Here is a 19,018-nt window from a genome sequence, read left to right as displayed (position 1 = left end):
CTGACAAATGCGTGCAACACTTTCCGCTTGGGGCAAGAGTGCAAAGCAGTAGTTCTCATTGAAGGAGAGCCGTCTGGAGCAGTGGAAATTGTGTTGTGGATTGTGTCACGGTGCTGTTGGAATTGAGCATCACAGTTGAGGCTCGTTTCTTGAAAACGTGCCCATTTTATCAGCAGCTTACAGCCAAGCATTATTTGTGCAGTAACGCACGTACGCAAGTTGTAACAGTACGTGTATGCATACAAAATACTTGTACGTTATGTGTCATTAATACTGTGGCTGAAAATAAGCACTCATGTCTATGTGGTATGGTCCTTCTTAAATATGTAGGGTTCATCGCTGGCTGTTTCTTTTTCAAGCTACAAAGTACATATTCCGACAAGTAAGATGCATTTATGTCGTTCATACTTATTGATCATAAAAGAAAGTGTTTTATATGATCATTTCTATTGAGTACAGAACTTCGATAAGTGCTGCCCGCATGGAGTAGTCACTTCCAGCAGGAGCAAGTAATTCAGAATCATTTCAAAATTTTGGAAAGGCTGATCATCTAATGATGATCAATGACTGCTTCATACAGGGAATACATGTTGGGGAGATGATGGCCTAGGGATGTTAGCGCTGGACTCTTAATCCATAGACTCACTTGATGTCTCTGTGGGATCTGGGTTGAAATCCTGCCATGGAAGTTGGATTCAACAAGAATCTGGAATTAAGAGTCTGATGTTGATGATTGTGAATCCATTGCCAGAGGGAGGGGGGGAAAAGCCCATCTGGGCATAAAGAAACTGTCATCCTTGTCTGGCTTACATGTGACTCCAGGCCCACAGCAATGTGGTTGATTCTTAAATGCTGGCCTAGGCAGTGATGCTCCCAAACTGTGAATGAATTAAAGAAAAGAGATGGAGTCTTATTTTTTGTCGAGCACACCTTGATGTAGCCCAGAGCAAGAGGGAAAGATTGGAGTGAGCCCCCTTCAGAGGTGGTATCGAGAGGCCATTCTTGACATAGTCAGAACCAACAATGTGGAACTCCATTCCCTGTCAGCCGGGGTCACATATAAATAATCTGAGGTGGGTATGTTTTTGTTCGAGAGAACGTGAGCACTGCAGATGCTGGAGAGTCAGAGTCAAAAAGTGTGGCGCTGGAAAAGCACAGCAGGTCAGGCAGCATCTGAGGAGTAGGGATTTTCCTGCTCCTCAGACGTTGCCTGACCTGCTGTGCTTTTCCAGCGCCACACTTTTTAACTATGTTTTTGTTAGACCAAGGGTTAAGGAACCAATGCAGTTAGAGGGTATTAAAATACAGATCAGCTGTTTCAGTGGCAAAAACGTTTGAGGGCCCAGTGCTGGTTAATATGGCCACACTTTTACCATCCTCCCCAGATGGTGGGGATGGAGATAGGAGGGTGTTGGCCCCTCAGTTACATCAAGAGCTATTTCCCATTAGCTGGCTAGAGAGGGGGTGGTGCGAATTGTTTGCCTGCTGTGTGTGTATGAGTGAGGACAGTGGATGCATCCAGTGGACACCCCTATCTATGCCTGTCCTGTGAGGAGGTCATCAGTAACCTCAATCCCTGTAGCAGCTTGGGGAGGACATCATTGGAGATCCATCTGGGACATTGGCCAAGGATGCCAGTTCACACCAGAACCTCAACAACTCCCTCAGGGGGATTTCCCCTGTAGCCAGCAGGGACGTGTGCTCTCAATCATTGGGCATTTGTGTGATATTTATGGTTTTCTCGTCAACACCCATCCCGCCCTGGGGTGGTCCAGAGCTGCGGGCCTTCTGACCAGGCTCAGCAAAATCCAGGAGCCCATTCAATATTGTGCAGTGGAAGATAGGCCCCAGAGGCAGGCACCAATGGTAACATAGGTAGGCCAAGCCAGCAATTGTGATCTTGGACCCCTTCAAATTCCAAGGACAGGTGTCTGAAGCCTATGACAACCTCAGCCCTATAGTCCCATCTCCTACTATGCCTAAGAAACAAGGCTGTCACATATGGGTAAGGTTTATGTGTGTGTGTGTCCCCGCCCCAGAGGAGTGACATAGCCTATCTGAACCGGTTGGTTGAAAATACACCACGGGGCCCTTTTGCACTCGTGTGCCCACACTTGGTTTTTCCGAAATACTGCACCGGAGCAGATTTGCAGAGGTTGAGTTCAGTTGGCCCTAACCTCTCCTCTTCACAAACGCCAGACTGGGCCAATCTTCCCAGCATCCTTTGCTACCATGGTCAGCTTCCGATGGAACTCGTACTCATTCTAATGCAACAATGTCAAGGTGAAGTTCCAGTCAGAAACAGATGGTGCTCAGAAGCCGAACTGTCGACTCGTGCTGTCACTTATGACCACCCGATAAGGAACGACAGTCGGCCCTTCAAGCCTGCTCCTCCATTCAATAAGATCTGATTTTAACCTCTACTCCACATTTCTGCATAGCCCCCCACCCCACCCCACTCCCAATAATCTTTCATCCTCTTGGTCACCAGAAATCTATCTTTCGCTGCATTAAAAATGTCTAAAGATTCCGAAGAATCACAATCCTTTCTGAGAGAAAACAATGTTTCCGTATCACCGTTTTAAAAGACCGTGCCTTATTTTTAAACCGTGACTCCCCAGTTCCCAATTTTCCCACAAGAGGAAACATCCTTTTAACATGCACTCGGGGTTGAATTCTTTCAGGACCTTAAGTGCTTCAATTAAAACTCTTCAACACTGCAAAGGATATAGGTCCAGCCCTGTCCAACCTTTCCTCCTCAGGAAACCCATTCGTTCTGGATATAATTAGTCCAGTAAACCTTCTCTGAACTGCTTTTAACACATCTGTTCAGTTTCACTGGCAGATTATAAGAGGGATGGTGCATCTTCTTGGAGATCAACCTTGCATACTTCTCTTTCTACTGTGTTGAGGTGAGAGTGAAATGAAAAGGATAAATTCTGGGGCAATTTGGGAGAGGACAGTGTCCACGTTTGTATTGATGAGGTGAGGACTAGAATGGTATGGAGCGTCACTGCAGTTACAGAGAAGAAATCGATGTTCCACAATCTACCTTTCATCTGTGTGAAGACGCAATAAATTCTACCAGCCTCAAGTCGTACTTTCCAGTTCCCAGTTAGTTAGCGAGACAGTTAATAATGCTCTGAACTGCCATTAGGCGCAAGGTTCAGAAGTGATGGCAACAGATCAGAAATGGATGGGGTCCCCGATGGACTATTTGTGGACCCAGGGTACTGACTTGAGTCTGACCCCCGGGTGACGATTTGACAGGATGTCTACGAATAAGCAGGTCAAGATCCAGGCTTGGCAGAATTCAGTGGCCAACCCACTCTTGTGCAGTGGATGATAGGCCCCAGAGGCAGACACCAATGGTAACATCGGTAGGCCAAGCCAGCAAATGTGATCTTTGGACCCCTTCAGATTCAAGGACAGCTGTCTTGAAGCTAACAGTAACCTCAGTCCTACATTCCCATCTCCCACCGGGCCTAAGAAACAAGGCTGTCACACTAGGGTCAGGTTCTAGTTCCTCCCTTCCCCAGAGGTGTGACACAGCCCATCTCAACCGGTTGGTTAAAAAAATACAACGGGGCTATTTTCTACCCGTGTACTCACACATCTGGTTTTTCAAGACACCCTTCTGAGCCGAGCATGTGCCGTCACAATTCCGTGACGCTGTGAAGTTGCTAGAATTCACATGCAAAGCAGAACCCTTCAGAAGATAAGCAGCTTGGCCCGTGAAAGAAGGGGCGCTAACTTTCTTTTAATTTTAAACTTTTTTATTATCAGATGTTGCTGTGCTCGTTCAACTGGAACTCAACAGTGTACCAACCTGGTGCCATTAATTACACTTTTCTCCTTTCCACATATCTCGCACGGATCATCGTGAATATTTTTGAATGATTTATGTCATGCTGCCAGGTTATAGGAAGAGGTGAAGACTATGATACAGTCATACAGCATGGAAACAGACCCTTCGGTCCAAGCCGTTCATGTCAAACATAATCTCAAACTAAACTAACCTCACCTGCCTGCTCCTGGCCTATGTCCTTCCAACCCTTTCTTATTCATGCACTTACCCAACTGTCTTTTAAACACTGTAACTGTACCCGCATCCACTACTTCCTCTGGAAGTTCATTCCACACGCGAGCCACTCTCTGTGTAAAAAATTGCCCCTCGTGTCTTTTTTAAATATTTCTCCTCTCACCTTAAAGTGCTTCCCCCTAGTCTTGAAATCCCCCATCCTAGGGAATAGACTCCTACCATTCACCTTATCCATACCCTCATTATTTTATAAACCTCTATCAGGTCAACTGTCAACCTCCTGCACTCCAGTGAAATAAGTCCCAGCCTATTCAGCCTCTCCTAACTCAAACCCTCCATTCCCAACAACTTCCTGGTAAATCTCTTCTGGACCCTCTCCAACTTAATAATATCCTTCCTGTTGGAGGGTGACCAGAACTGGACACAGTACTCTGGAAGAGGCCTCAGCGGTTGGATCAGTTTAGCTCAGTTGGTTGGATAGTTGGTTTGCAAAGCAATGAAATGCCAACAGCATGGTTTCAATTCCATCGCTAGGTCAGGTTGCCATGAAGAATTCTCAATCTTCCCCCCTCACCTGAGGTAAGGTGCCTTTTGGGTTAAACCACCATCAGTTGGCTCTCTTATGAGAGTAGCCTTCTGCTCTGGGAAGTCTACAGCGACTCCCCAGTACAATCTCAACGATGGTACCCAGCTCAAAGGTCTGAGCAATGAAGCTATCACCTCCTGACTCCCTAAAGCCTGGCCACCAATGACAGATATTAGATTAGAGGCTTGACCTGTGTCAAGGTTCACCAGTATAGTGAATGGGTAATGTAGCAGTAAGTTAAATCCTTGACGGACAAGAGTATAGTTGAGACGCTTAAAAAAAAGGGAGCATTTTTAATGGTCGAAAGAGTAGGTCATTTTGTCAAGGGAGACAAGGAACAAGTCATCCCAACAGGATGAGAAGAGAGGCACAAACCTTCCATTTTCTTTGGCAAGACAGGAAACTTCCCGAGAACAACCAGAAAATATGGGAATCTTTCATTCAAGTCAAGTACTAAAACCTGGATGGTTTATTTTTCCTAAGTGTTTAAGAGAGTTTACAACTGTCAAAGGAATTTTAAAAGCTTTATTGGAAGAATATTGCTACAGTCTAGAACTAAGAGTGTAAACAATTTTAAAAATACAAGCACTTTCCAACAGAGAAGACTTAAAAGCTAGAGGCAATAAAATTTAAAGTCTTATTTTTAAAAAAAGATACAATTCAGCAAAGATGCAGAGTTAAGAAAAGCTAGTAAAGAAGATGATGTGCAGGATGTTAAGCAAACTTTACAGTAATTTGTAATAAAACAGTACTTCTGAATTCAAAAGAACAAGTTTAGGAGCATCAGATTCAAAACAAAGCTGAAATTATATAGATTTAAAATATCTTTAAAGTCAGATGATTGCTTAATGGATTTAGAAGGAAGAGCAAAAAGTCATAAGGCTTCATAACAGACTTATAACCAGAGATGGTTCGAACAGAACACAAGTCTGGCCCATTATTGAGAAAACTGATTGAAAACATAGAATTGCCTGAGAGTTATATATCAAATCAGAATCAGAAAAACAGTTAATATGCCACTATTTTCTGTAGATCCTAGAGCTGATGGTGTAAGTTGACAAAATAAGACATTTTTAATGACGTAATAAAAGTTTTCAAAAATTATTTTAATAAAAATTAATACAATTCTTGAACAGGATGAATTCCATTTCTCGGATAATCCATAGACAATTTCATTACTAATTAGCTGACACATATGAATATTGAGCCTTGCAATCAGAATTCATAAGGGACATAATTGTAGGTGGAAATTTTGATCTGTCTTTGTCACATTCCAAAGAAAATTGAACTTTGAAGAGAACTATTCAAAACTCTTTGGAAGCAGACACCAGGAAGAATCACAAACACATTCTGGGAGGTGAAGGACAACAGAACCAAGAGGTTTTGTAAAGTACAGATACTCTGAATAGACAACCGATGTAACAACTAGGCAAAATATCAAATGCTAAAAGTCAGTATGAGTGCTATGGAAGAAAATAAACCATCACGGGCAAAAGCTGTGTGCAGCTATGGCAAAGACTTTTACATCTGACCAAAAAAAAATCACTTCCAAAGGATGTGCAGAAATCAGAGACAATTTCAGACCAGCAGAAGCACCAATGGATGCTAGGAAACAGTTCCAACTAGGAGATCGCCCACCCTGGTTAGGAGGGGTACTGCATTTGATGAGTTACTTTCACTTCGTAGGTACCTAAGGCATTTTTTTGGGAGATTGGAGATTCAACCAAGCTGAGTTGAATCGAACTTATTTATGCTAAAGGACATCGATTTAAGCTTGATACAGGGGCAGGTGTCACTGTGCTATCAGATCAAATACCATGGCTGCAGAAACAGACATACACAATGAAGATAGAACAATTCCCAAGGTTAAAGAAATACTGCAAAGTAAGTTGAGCAAGAAGGCATCATCTTTAAATTCTTCAAAAAAGTGGTACGGTGGCTCAGTGGTTAGGACTGTTGGCTCACAACACCAGGGACCTGGGTTCGATTCCAGTCTCAGGAGACTGTCTGCGTGGGTTTGCTCTGGTTTCTCCTCCGACAATCCAAAGATGTGAAGGACATGCCAAGTCGCTCACAGTGTCTACGGTTATGCATGTTAAGTAGATTAGCCGTAGGAAATGCAGTGTTAGGGTGGGTCTGAGTGGGATGCTGTTTGGAAAAGTGGTGTGGATCTGGTGGAATGAATGGCCTGCTTCCACACTGTAGAGTCATAGTGTGGAAGGAAACAGACCCTTCGGTCCAACTCATCCATGCCAACCAGATATCCCAATCTAGTCCCACCTGCCAGCATTCGGCCCATTTCCTATTCATATACCCATCCAGATGCCTTTTAAATGTTGCAATTGTACCAACCTCCACCACTTCCTCTGGCAGCTCATTCCACACATGCACCACACTCTGTGTGGAAAAATTGCCCCTTAGGTTCCATTTAAATTTTTTCCCTCTCACCCTAAGCCTTTGTCTTCTAGGTCTGGACTCCTGCACCCCAGGGATAAGATCTTGTCTATCTATCCTATCCATGCCCCTCATGACTTTATAAACCTTTGTAAGGTCATCCTTCAGCCTCCAACTCGCCAGGGAAAACAGCCCCAGCCTGTTCAGCCTCTCCCTATAGCTCAAACCCTCCAACCCTGGCAAAATCTTTGTAAATCTTTTCTGAACCTTTTCAAGTTTCACAACATCTTTCCGATAGGAAGGAGATGAGAATTGCACACAATATTCCAAAAGTGCCTAACCAATGTCCTGTACAGCCGCAACATGACCTCCCAACTCCTGTACTCAATGTTCTATCCAATAGGTTGACAAGGTTCCCTATGGGAGGCTGGTTAGCAAGGTTAAATCGCATGGAATACAGGGACAACTAGCCATTTGGGTACAGAACTGGCTCGAAGCTAGAAGAGAGAGTGGTGGTGGAGGGTTGATTTTCAGACTGGAGGCCTGTGACCAATGATGTGCCACAAGGATCAGCGCTGGGTCCACTGCTTTTCATCATTTATATAAATGATCTGGATATGAACATTGGAGGTATGGTTAGTTCATTTGCAGATGACACCAAAATTGGAGGTGTAGTGGACAGTAAAGAAGGTTACCTCAGATTACAACCGGATCTTGATCAGATGGGCCAATGGTCTGAGGAATGGCAGATGGAGTTTAATTTAGATAAATGTGAGGTGCTGCATTTTGGAAAAGCATATCAGGGCAAGACTTATACCCTTAATGGTAAGATCCTGTGGAGTGTTGCTGAACAAAGAGATCTTGGAGTGCAGGTTCATAACTCCTTGAAAGTGGAGTCGCAGGTTGATAGGATAGTCAAGTCCACCGCTCTGCCCTCATCAATCCTCTTTGTTACTTCTTCAAAAAAATTCAATCGGATTCTATGAGATTGAAGAAATATATCAGTGGAGAAGTAAAAGTGTTTTTGAGGTGGCACAAACTCAGTTATTAATCACGAGATTGAATAAATGCAATCACATGTAAGAAGGATGCTAAGCCATTGTGTCTTGACACACCCAGAAGATTTCCCTCAAGGAATCAAGTTCAAGAAATGACCAAAATGAGTGTCATTTTCTGGAAGGTCAACCAATGGGATGGTTCTTAGGTACTCAAACCCAAATAGGTCCATCAGAAAGCATGTGAGTCCAACACTACTCAATAAATTGATAGCTAGGGAGATTGATCCCATGTCTACTGTTAATGAGAATTTAGCTAATTGTTTAGAAGTAGAATTTTTACCGAACTCAGTGGCAATAGTGAGTCCTGTTAAGTCCCATTAGATGGCCAATCAAGACTGTTCTCTACATTTTTGGGCGGCGTTGTTTAAACAGAACTCCATTTAGGACCACCTCAGCCCCAGAAATCCTCCAAGGGACCATGTCCAATATACAATCAGATTTGGAAAGGATCATATGTCACAGAGATGACATCTCAATACAGGGAGAGCCAGTCAAAAACCTTAACAAAAGAGTCTGTGCAGTGTTAAAATGCCTAGGAGCCATGGGGCTCACTCTTAATAAGAAATGTCAATTTTCAAAGGAGTCAAAGAGACAAAACGGATTAAAGCCAGAATCACAGAAGACAAAGATTGTTAAAGAGTTTCCCACTGCAAAGCTTGATTCATGACCTACAAAGATTTCTTGGCTTGGTAATCCAATTGAAAAACAATACTTGGCAGAATTGTCTGAACCCTTGAGACAGCTACTCAAAAAGATGCAAAAATGGCACTGTGGTTTGTATCAGGAATATGTCTTCCAAAAGATCAAAATCATCTTTACATCCAGAGATGTCCTGGCTCACTACAATCTATCCCTTGCAAGTATTTTGCCTGTGAATGCTACAGTGATAGACGCAGGAGCAGTACTTACACAAGCAAAGTGATATTACTGACCAGAAACTGACCTCAAACAGCTATACAAACAACAGCAAGTCAGAGGGTAGGAAGCCTGCATCGAAAAATTCGTTTCCTGACTCCTCAAAGCCTGTCTGTCATCTACGACTCACAAGTCCAGAGATCTGACTACAAACAGGATTTGATTCCCTGCTACTTTCTCTGCCAGACACTGGACAGTCTTACCTGATTGGTGTTGACAATTTGTTTTACAATGGATAGAACAAAGAATTCTCTGTGCCATTGCCAAGCACGCAATTGTCAAGATTTCCACGTGAGATCCCTGATGTGTTCACATCTGTTGATGGATCACTGTTCGTGATCAGATGGTTTGCAAGGACACCCAGGGAAGCTAAGCATGGGACACCAACGGTCAAATCACTTTTGAAAAACATACCAACTTTTATTCAACCTTGTTAAATTACCAGTCCACCACATCCGACTGTGACTTAACACGATTGACCACTGGCTGGGACACTCTACCTCTCATTGGTAATCGTAACCAAAATAGGATGGCACGATACTCAGTGATTAGGACCCGATTTTGATTTCACCCTTGGGCGACTGCCTGTTTGGAGTTTGCAGGTTCTGCCCGTGTCTGTGTGGGTTTCCTCCGGGTGCTCTATTTCTCCCCACGGTCCAAAGATGTGCAGGTCAGGTGGATTGGCCATGCTAAATTGCCCATGGTGTGCGGGGATGGCAGATTAGGTGGATTAGACAGGGGAAATGCAGGGTTACAGGGAGAGGGTGGAGGAGTGGGTCTGGGTGGGATGCTCTTCAGAGGGTCGGTGTTTTCTCGATGGGCCGAATGGCCTGCTTCCACACTGTAGGGATTGTGTGAAATAATAATGATGACCGTGCAACCATGCTGATTGTTGTAAAATGCATCGGGTTCACTAATGTCCTTTAGGGAACCCTCCTGACCTGGGCAGGCCTACACATGATTCCAGGCCCACATCAATGTGATTGACTCCTGACTGACTATAGCAAACAATTGATAGCTTTGTTAACAATGCCTGCGCTCCATGAATGAACAGTATAAAACATGTCCAATTCTCTTCTGAAAGTTATCATTGAACTTGCTTCCACTGCTGATTAAAGTACAGCGTTCCAAATCACAACAGCTTGCATATTTTGAGCTCACATTATTTGTACGATTACCATGAGTCTGCCGTGATCTTCTAGACAGGCAGACAATAATCTCATTCAGTTCAGCTCCAGCAGTCTGCAACAAAATCCACTCTCCTCATCAAATCAGTCATAGAGGACAGCAAATCGAACACCAGCAAACAAGGTTCAGGATAGAGGAGGCAACAATTTTGATTATCTTCCCCTTGTGGCTATATTTTCTAGTTTGCACTGATCTTCCTGATCAGATAACATTCCAATCTCACTTTTGGTTCACGCGGTGACTCAGAGGGTCCATCCATCTGCCTCTCGTTCATCCCTGAAAACAAAGTCAATGCAAGGCTGCAATCAATACACCTCATGAAGTAAAGTGTGCAATTGACTGGAAGCCAATGTAGGTTACCCCCACCTTCTTCAATGAGTCCGACATTGACATCCATATGGACGGCTGGGCAAGGAAGGACAAAGGAGAGGATTTTGGGAAGGAATGGTGAGGATGTTCTTCAGCTGCTTCATCAACGACCTTTCCTCCATCTTCGATCCAAAGATGGAAACAAAGATTCAATGATGACCGTACAATGTTCAGCACCGATCGTGACTTTACAGACGCTGAAGTAGTCTACATCCAACTGCAACAAGACCTTACTCAACAATTGAAACACCATAGCACACCAGGCTACAGGCCAAGTGCTGAAAGATTAGAATAGATGGATGTTTGATGACCGGTATGGGCATGATAGGCCGAATGGCCTCTTTTTGTGCTGTAAAAACTCCATGATTCTCTGACCTCACCAGCATCCAGATTTGGGCTGACAAGTGGCAACTACATTCATATTGCCCGGATACCTGGCAATATCCATCTCCGGTTATCATCTGAGACATTCAATGGTGTTACCATCACTGAATCTCCCACTGTTAACATCCTGGGGGTTATCATTGACCAGAAACTTAACTGAACTAACCGTGTAAGTATTGTGGGCTACAAGATCAGATCAGAAGCTAGGAATCCTTCAGTGAGTAACTCACCTCCTTACTCCTCAAAAACCTGTCCACCATCTCCAAGGCCCGAGTCAGGAGTGGGATGAAATCCTCCCCACTTGCCTGGATGGTGCACCTCCAACAACACTCAAGAAACTTGATACTATCCAGGACACAGGATGACTGGCACCTCATCCACTCCCTCCACCACCAACGCTCAGTAGCAACAGTGTGTACAGTCTACAAGATGTACGACAGAAATTCACCAGCGATCCTTAGACAGCACCTTCCATAACCACTTCCATCTAGAAGACACGGGAACACCGCCAGCTCTGAGCCACTCACCATCCTGACTTCGAAGGAAATCACCATTCCTTCAGTTTCGCTGGGTCAAAATCCTGGAATTCCCTCCCTATTACATTGTGGGTCAATGTGCAGTGGTTCAGGAAGGCAGCTCACTACCACCTTCCCAACAGCAACTCGAAATGGCCAATAGATGATGGACCAGCCAGCAAAGCCCACATCCCACAAATGGGCGTTAACAAATAATACGGGAGTGCCTGATGTTGGCAGCAGCTGGAAATAACAGAAAAGACTCCCTTTACCTGGATTTGACTTTGATTTGTACGGAAGATTTTAAATGTGCTACTTTGATCAGCTCATCCTTTCCAATAATGGGCAGCGTGGATGACATTACAGATAAGGTCACATTTACAAGTATGAGTAGAGATGTGTTGGATCCATTCTTCAAAGTGAAGCCAATGTTCACTTCAAACACTCATAAAGAGCAATGTGTGAATTCCTACTTAATCCTGTTAGTTGAGATGATGTGGAGGTTCCAGTGTTGGACTGGGGTGGACAAATTTAAAAATCCCATAACATCAGGTTATAGTCCAACAGGTTTATTTGGAAGTGCGCACTTTCGGAGCGCCGCTCCTTCATCAGGTCACTAGTGGAGGAGCAGCGCTCCGAGAGCTTGTACTTCTGAATAAACCTATTGGGCTGTAATCCAGCATTGTGTGATTTTTAACTCTGTTAATTGAGGGGTAAGTATTGGCCAGGACATTGGGAAAACTCTTCAAATTGTGTTATGTGACATTTTACATCATTTGAGAAAGCAGACCTTGGCAGAATCTAAAAGGCAACATATACAGTAATGCAGTACTTGCTCATTCTTGCATTGGAGTAGCAGCCCACATTATGTGTCCAAACCTCTGGAGAGGAATTTGTGTTTGTGTTGTTCTGACTTACTGTGTGTGTGTGCTATCAACTGTGGACCTGTGGTTGACACTTAGCCCAGAATTCCATTGACCACAGCATCCCTAAGTCAGCCCCTAATCTCTGATGGTGAGTAAGTGGGTCTACTCTCAAGACTAATAATGCAAAGCTCAGGTTAATATTTTGGGGGCATGTTCAAGTACGCACTGATGCTGGTGAAGTTGCAATTTTCTGAATCAAATATTGAATTGTAGCTTGAATAGTGATAACTATGAAGTTATCATTTACTGCTTTTTTTTTTCAATCTGATGCAAGGGTCCTTGAAGTGAGGAAATCTGTTGTCTTTAATTGGTTTGGTCTATATGTGACTCCAGACCTATATGCGACTCCAGATCCACTGCAATGTGGTTGATTCTTTCTTACCCTCTGAAATAAACCAGCAAGTCACTCTATCCAAGGGTAATGGGGGATGTACAAATACTAGCCAAGCCAGTGATGCTCACATCCCAAGAAATGAATAAACCCTTTTGAAAGTAAGAGTCAAGATGAGCGCAGTTGACTTCAAACAGTCCTTCAGATGAAAGGGGTAGCCATGGGCACCCGCATGGGCCCCAGAAATGCCTACCTCTTTGTGGGATACGTGGAATAGTCCATCTTCTGCAGTTACACCGGCACCATCCCCCATCTTTTCTTCCGCTATATTGATGACTGTAGCGGCACTACTTTGTGCTCCCAAGCTGTTGAACAGCTCATCCACTTCACCAACACCTTCCACCTTGACCCTAGTCTTAATGTGGACCATCTCTGACACCCCCCTCCTCTTCCTGGACCTCTCTACCTCTATCTCCGGTGACCGACTCAATGTGGACATCTATTTCAAACACACCGACGTCCACAGCTGCTTCGACTACATCTCCTCCCACCCCCACTCTGTAAAAACATGATCCCTTACTCCCAATTCCACCGCCTCTACTGTATCTGCTCCCACAAGGAGCAATTCCACTCCAGGATATCCCAGATGGCCTTCTATTTCAAGGACCACAATTTCCCCTCTCACATGATCAAAAATGCCCTCCATTATATCTCTTCCACATCCCGCACTCTGCCCTTGAATCCCACCCCTCCAACCACAACAAGGATAGAACCCCCCTGGTCCTCACCTTCCACCCCAATAATCTCTGGATACGACACATTATCCTCTGCCATTTCCGCACCTACAATCAGACCCCAGAAGAGGTATAAAACCTGCGCCCACACCCCCCCCCCCCACCTCACCTCCGTCGAAGGTCCAAAAAGATCTTTTCACATCCAGCGGAGATTTTCCTGCATGTCCACCCACCTTATCTACTGTGTCCATTGCTCTCGATGTGGTCTCCTCTACATTAGGGAGACAAGACGCCAACTCGCAGAGTATTTCAGGGAACATCTCTGGGACACATGCACCAAACAACCCCACTGCCCTGTGGCTGACCACTTCAACTCCTCCCCCCCAACTGCCTCAAGGATATGCAAGTCCTGGGCCTCCTCCACCACCACATCAAAGCCACTCAACACTGGGAGGAAGAATATAGAACATTACAGCGCAGTACAGGCCCTTCGGCCCTCGATGTTGCGCTGACCTGTGGAACCAATCTGAAGCCCATCTAACCTACACTATTCCAATTTCAACCAGATGTTTATCCAATGGCCATTTAAATGCCCTTAAAGTTGGCGAGTCTACTACTGTGACAGGCAGTGCATTCCATGCCCCTACTACTCTCTGAGTAAAGAAACTACCTCTGACATCTGTCCTATATCTATCATCCCTCAATTTTAAGCTATGTCCCCTCACGCTAGCCATCACCATCTGAGGAAAAAGGATGTCCACCCTATCTAACCCTGTGATTATCTTGTATGTCTCAATTAAGTCACCTCTCAACCTTCTTCTCTCTGACAAAAACAGCCTCAAGTCCCTCAGCCTTTCCTCATGAGTCCTTCCCTCCATACCAGGCAATATCCTGGTAAATCTCCTCTGCACCCTTTCCAAAGTTTCGCCATCCTTCCTATAATACAGTGATCAGAACCTGTACACAATATTCAAAGTGCAGCTGCACCAGAGTTTTGTACAGCAGCAACATGACATCATGGTTCCGAAACTCAGTCTCTCTACTAATAAAAGCTAACAAACCCTATGCCTTCTTAACAACCCTATCAACCTGGGTGGCAGCTTTCAAATATTTATGTACCTGGGCACAGAGATCTCTTTGCTCATCTACACTACCAAGAATCTTACCATTTGCCCAGTACTCTGTATTCCTGTTGCTCTTTCCAAAGTGAATCACCTCACACTTTTCTGCATTCAACTTCAATTGCCACTTCTCAGCCCAGCTCTGCAACTTATCTATATCCCTCTGTAACCTACAACATTCTTCAGCACTATCCACAACTCCACCGACCTTAGCGCCATCTCCCAACTGACCTACCACTATTATCCCCCCACCTGCATTCACCCATTGCCTTCCCAGCTACCTTCCACCCAGCCCCACCCCCACCCTCCCATTTATCTCTCAGCCCCCTTCCCCCTCCACATTCCTGATGAAGAGCTTTATGCCTGAAATGTCAACTCTACTGCCCCTCAGATACTGCCTGACCTGCTGTGTTCTTCGTGCGTGACATTTTTGACCCTGACTCTCAAGCATCTGCAACCTTCACTTTCTGCTAGTCTATGGAGGGAGTCAGAGAATGGACAGGGATTCCCACATTGGCTTGCTACTCTGGTCAATGTGCACGTGCAGTGAAGAGCTGTATAATCTGCCAATACAGGATCTATTTATTCCACTGTTCTCCATTTATTCCTTGAGTCAGAGAGTCTTCCAAACATCTCTCACTCAGTGGAATAAATTTTCCTCTTGTCTGTCTCTAAGAGCATTCTCTATAATTTTCGTCTTTATCTGCTGCTACTTTCCTGATTCACAGTGAAAGAAGAAGGTTTACTTACCTGCACTATTGATAATTTTAGATACATCAGTAAAGAGCCCCTCTGAACTATCCTCTCCCTGAGTGGTGAGCTTCACTGTTCCTGACCTTTCTCATTGTTTGTTCTCTTTGGTCTTAGGATCAGCCTTGCTATTTCCTTTTTTTTTAAATTCAACTGGACTGCACCCTTGGTCTGATCAGAAAAACAAACAGGTGAGCAGTAGGCCATTCAGTCCTTCCGCCTCCCTTCTCTGTATGATAAGGCCAGGCACCAGAGGAGCATCTGTTGGCACATGACACTGTACACGTGGCTTCACAGAGATTGGGCAAGTGGTACGCAAGAAAATGAGGAGTGGGAGCTGGGGGAAAACCATGAGACCCACCAAGTCCCTTGTCCATCAACAAGATCGTGACTGATCTACTCCCCCAATTCCACTTTCTGGCTTTATTCCCATACAGCCCTTAACTCCCTTTGAACCAAACATCTATTGATCCCAGCCTGCACCCAGAGATCACTGTGTTGGGAAATGTCAAGGAGTCACTGTCCTTTGAGTGAAGGAATGTTCAGTTCAAAATGGCCGACCCTTTCTTCGCTGACTGTGAACAGTTAATTCAAGACTTCGCAGCCAATAGAGAGTCCTGCCAGTATCCTGCCAACACCTTAAGAATGCTGCACATTTCATTAAGAGGTGGAAGGACTGAATAGCCTACTGCTCACCTGTTTCTTATTCTTTTCCAGCACCACTCTGATCTAAAACTCTGGTTTCCAGCATCTGCAGGCCTCACTTTTGCCTGGGTCAAAGGTGCAGTCCAGTTACATTTGGAAAGATAAAACGGAAGCCGCTAGGCTGATGCCAAGACCAAAGAGACTCAGACGATGAGGAAAGGTCTTTCTGTGCTCCAGACAATATTATGACACTGTTGGCGTAGTTTGCGTAAATTTGCATTGTAACCATCTCACCATACAGCCCTTTTGATCATTTCAGTTACCACTTCCCCCCCGCCCCCTGCTCTTTTTCTGCTAATGCAATTCTGTTCATGACCCAACTTCAATGGTGTCAAAATCTTTGGCGCAGTGTTTTCTCACTGCAATGGCAGGCACGAAAGAGGAGTGTCGACCCCCAAAGATTTTCAAAACCAGCCAACAATCTGGACCAACCCGTTCCCTCCAGCGCCCCAAAGCTGAATTGTTGCAAATAATACTGCTGGGGTTTGTCAGATTGTCTCTGGATAAGTGTGATGGAGGGGGGGGGTGAGAAATCAAGAATGAGAATTCAAGGATGAACGTGTCATGTGACCAGTCCACTCACATGACCCGATGGTAGTCACAGCGATAGCACGAGTGAGTCGAGGTCAGGGCTACAGACAACCACTCTTCCGTTTTATACTCTGCTCCACTTCCCTTTCAACTGTATACCTTTGAGAGGAATATCTCACGGAGTATAAATGGCTGGACTGCTACCCAGTTTCCTCCATCAGGATCAGTTAAATTGAAATTAAATCAAATTACATTTTAAATTACATCAATTAAATTGAGGCCTCTGCTGGCGTACTGAGTCCAGTTCTGGCCACTCTGTTAGAGGAAGGATCTCATTAAGTTGAAAAGGGTTCAGAAGAGATTTACCAGGATGTTGGCAGGAATGGAGGGTTTGAGTTATAAGGAGAGGCTGGATAGGGCAGGGATGTTTTTTTCCCCGGACCATAGGAGAGGTGATCTTATAGAGGTTTATAAAATCACAAGGTGAAGGTGAATGGCAGGTAACATTTCTCTGGGGTGGGGGATTTCAAGACTAGGGGGCATATTTTTAAGGTGAGAGGAGAAAGATTTTTAATTTAGAATTCCTACAGGCCCTTCGGCCCAACAGGTCCACACCGACCCTCTGAAGAATAACCCACCCACATCCATTCCCTTATAACCTCTACATTTCCCTTGACTAATGCACCTAACACTATGGACAATTTAGCATGGCCAATTCACCTGACCTGCACACCTTTGGGAGCACCCGGAGGAAACCCACGCAGACACAGGGAGAATGTGCAAACTCCACACAGACAGTCCCCTGAGGGTGAAATTGAACCCAGGTCCCTGGTGCTGTGAGGTAACAGTGCTAACCACTGAGCCACCATGCTGCCCAATGTTGAAAAGGCACGAGAGGCAATATTTTTTATAGAGAGTATGGCTTGAGTATGGAATGAATTTCCAGTCGATGTGGTAGTTGCGAGTACAGTTACAACGTTTAAAAGACATTTAGATAAGTATATAAATAAGAATGGGCCAAGCGCTGGCAGGTGGGACTGGTTGGACCGAAGTGTCTGTTTCCGTGCTGGACACAAAAATGAAAACAGAACATGTTTGAAAAATGCAGCTGGTCTGGTAGCATCTGTGGAGAGAAATGGAGAGTTAACATTTCAGGTCCAGTGGTCCTCCTTCAGAATTAATGGTAACTAGGAAAATGCTGATAATTATGGAGAAGGAGCCCAGTCTGGTCAAACACCAGGAGTGACAGTGAAAGTAATGTCAGTGGACAAGAGAAAAGATTGGAACGGAAATCCCATCCGAGACGGGAGCAGAACTACTGCAAGGTGGGCATGCCTGGAAGAGATGTGGCATGAGTTAAACACTGAATAAAAACCGAAAGAACTGTGGACGCTGTAAATCAGAAGCGAAAACAAAAGTTGCTGGAAAAGCTCAACAGGTGTGGTGTCATCTGGGGAGAGAAAGCAAAGTTAATGTTTCGGGACCAGGTGTGCATGTTGAATTGACCCCTGTCTGTGATATTCGAAAGTTTTTTTGCATTACTCCTCCCCTCCGTGCATTACTCCACTTTCTGACTCAATGGTGCCTGTGTGCTGTTGAAAGCGATTGAAGCTGACCGAACAGTAAAATTCAGACACACTGCAGCTCACTGGATTCGTAACATTATGGTGATGTTATTGGGAAAGTCATTGAGGATGATGGATTAATGAACTGGAGTTAAAATCCCACCGTGCCCACTGGGGACATTTACATTTAATTCAGTCTGTCTGAAAACAAAATGTGGTCCTCAGGACTGGGGAACACATACTTGCTGCTGCTGCTGTCATGAGATCTGCTTCATTGTTTGTCCATTTTGCATCAGCCCCACACATCCGCTGTAGCTCATCTGCAGCTTCCCTGTGGCATCAAACTATACCCGTTTCCCTCCATCTTGTCCTCGAAAAGACACTTCTGCGCCTTGTAACTTCTGGTTGAGCTGGCTGAAATACTGACACTTTTGTTGCTGGATGTCACTTTTTTAAGAATTCTTTTTGCTTTTGCAATTTCAGGCACCTCGCCTATCAACTTATGGTCTGGATATGGACGTTTTTTTTTTCAACGTGCATCTTAGCATCCACACGTCAAGAGTCTTGATTTTCTTCCACAGATTTTTTTATTCTTAGAATAAAATCCCTACAGTGCAGATAAAGGCTAGTTGGCCCATCAAATCTGCACCCACTCTCCAAAGAGCACCCTATCCCTGTCACCCTGCATTTCCCATGGCCAATCCACACAACTTGCACATCTTTGGACTGTGGGATGAAACTAGAGCAAACCCACACAGACACAGGGAGAACGTTCAACGTCAACACAGACAGTGGCCCAAGACTGGAATCAAACCCAGGTCCCTGGCGCTGTGGAGCAGCAGTGCTAACCACCGAACCAACTTTCAAGCAGCCACTTGATAACACAGAATTGAATTTTCCTGGG

At 44.7% G+C, this 19,018-nt stretch overlaps 1 protein-coding gene across 3 annotated transcripts in view; it reads right to left on the bottom strand.

Annotated features, from left to right (window-relative positions):
- LOC122558575 (RNA-binding Raly-like protein) overlaps window positions 1–19,018 on the bottom strand; it is a 949,610-nt gene that overhangs the window by 452,517 nt on the left and 478,075 nt on the right. The gene's annotated exons all lie outside the window — the stretch shown is intronic.

Source organism: Chiloscyllium plagiosum, chromosome 17 (genome assembly GCF_004010195.1).
Source record: "Chiloscyllium plagiosum isolate BGI_BamShark_2017 chromosome 17, ASM401019v2, whole genome shotgun sequence".
NCBI classification, from domain to species: Eukaryota; Metazoa; Chordata; class Chondrichthyes; order Orectolobiformes; family Hemiscylliidae; genus Chiloscyllium; species Chiloscyllium plagiosum.
The sequence above is the reverse complement of the archived record's forward strand: the minus strand, read 5'-3'. Positions and strand labels throughout refer to the sequence as shown.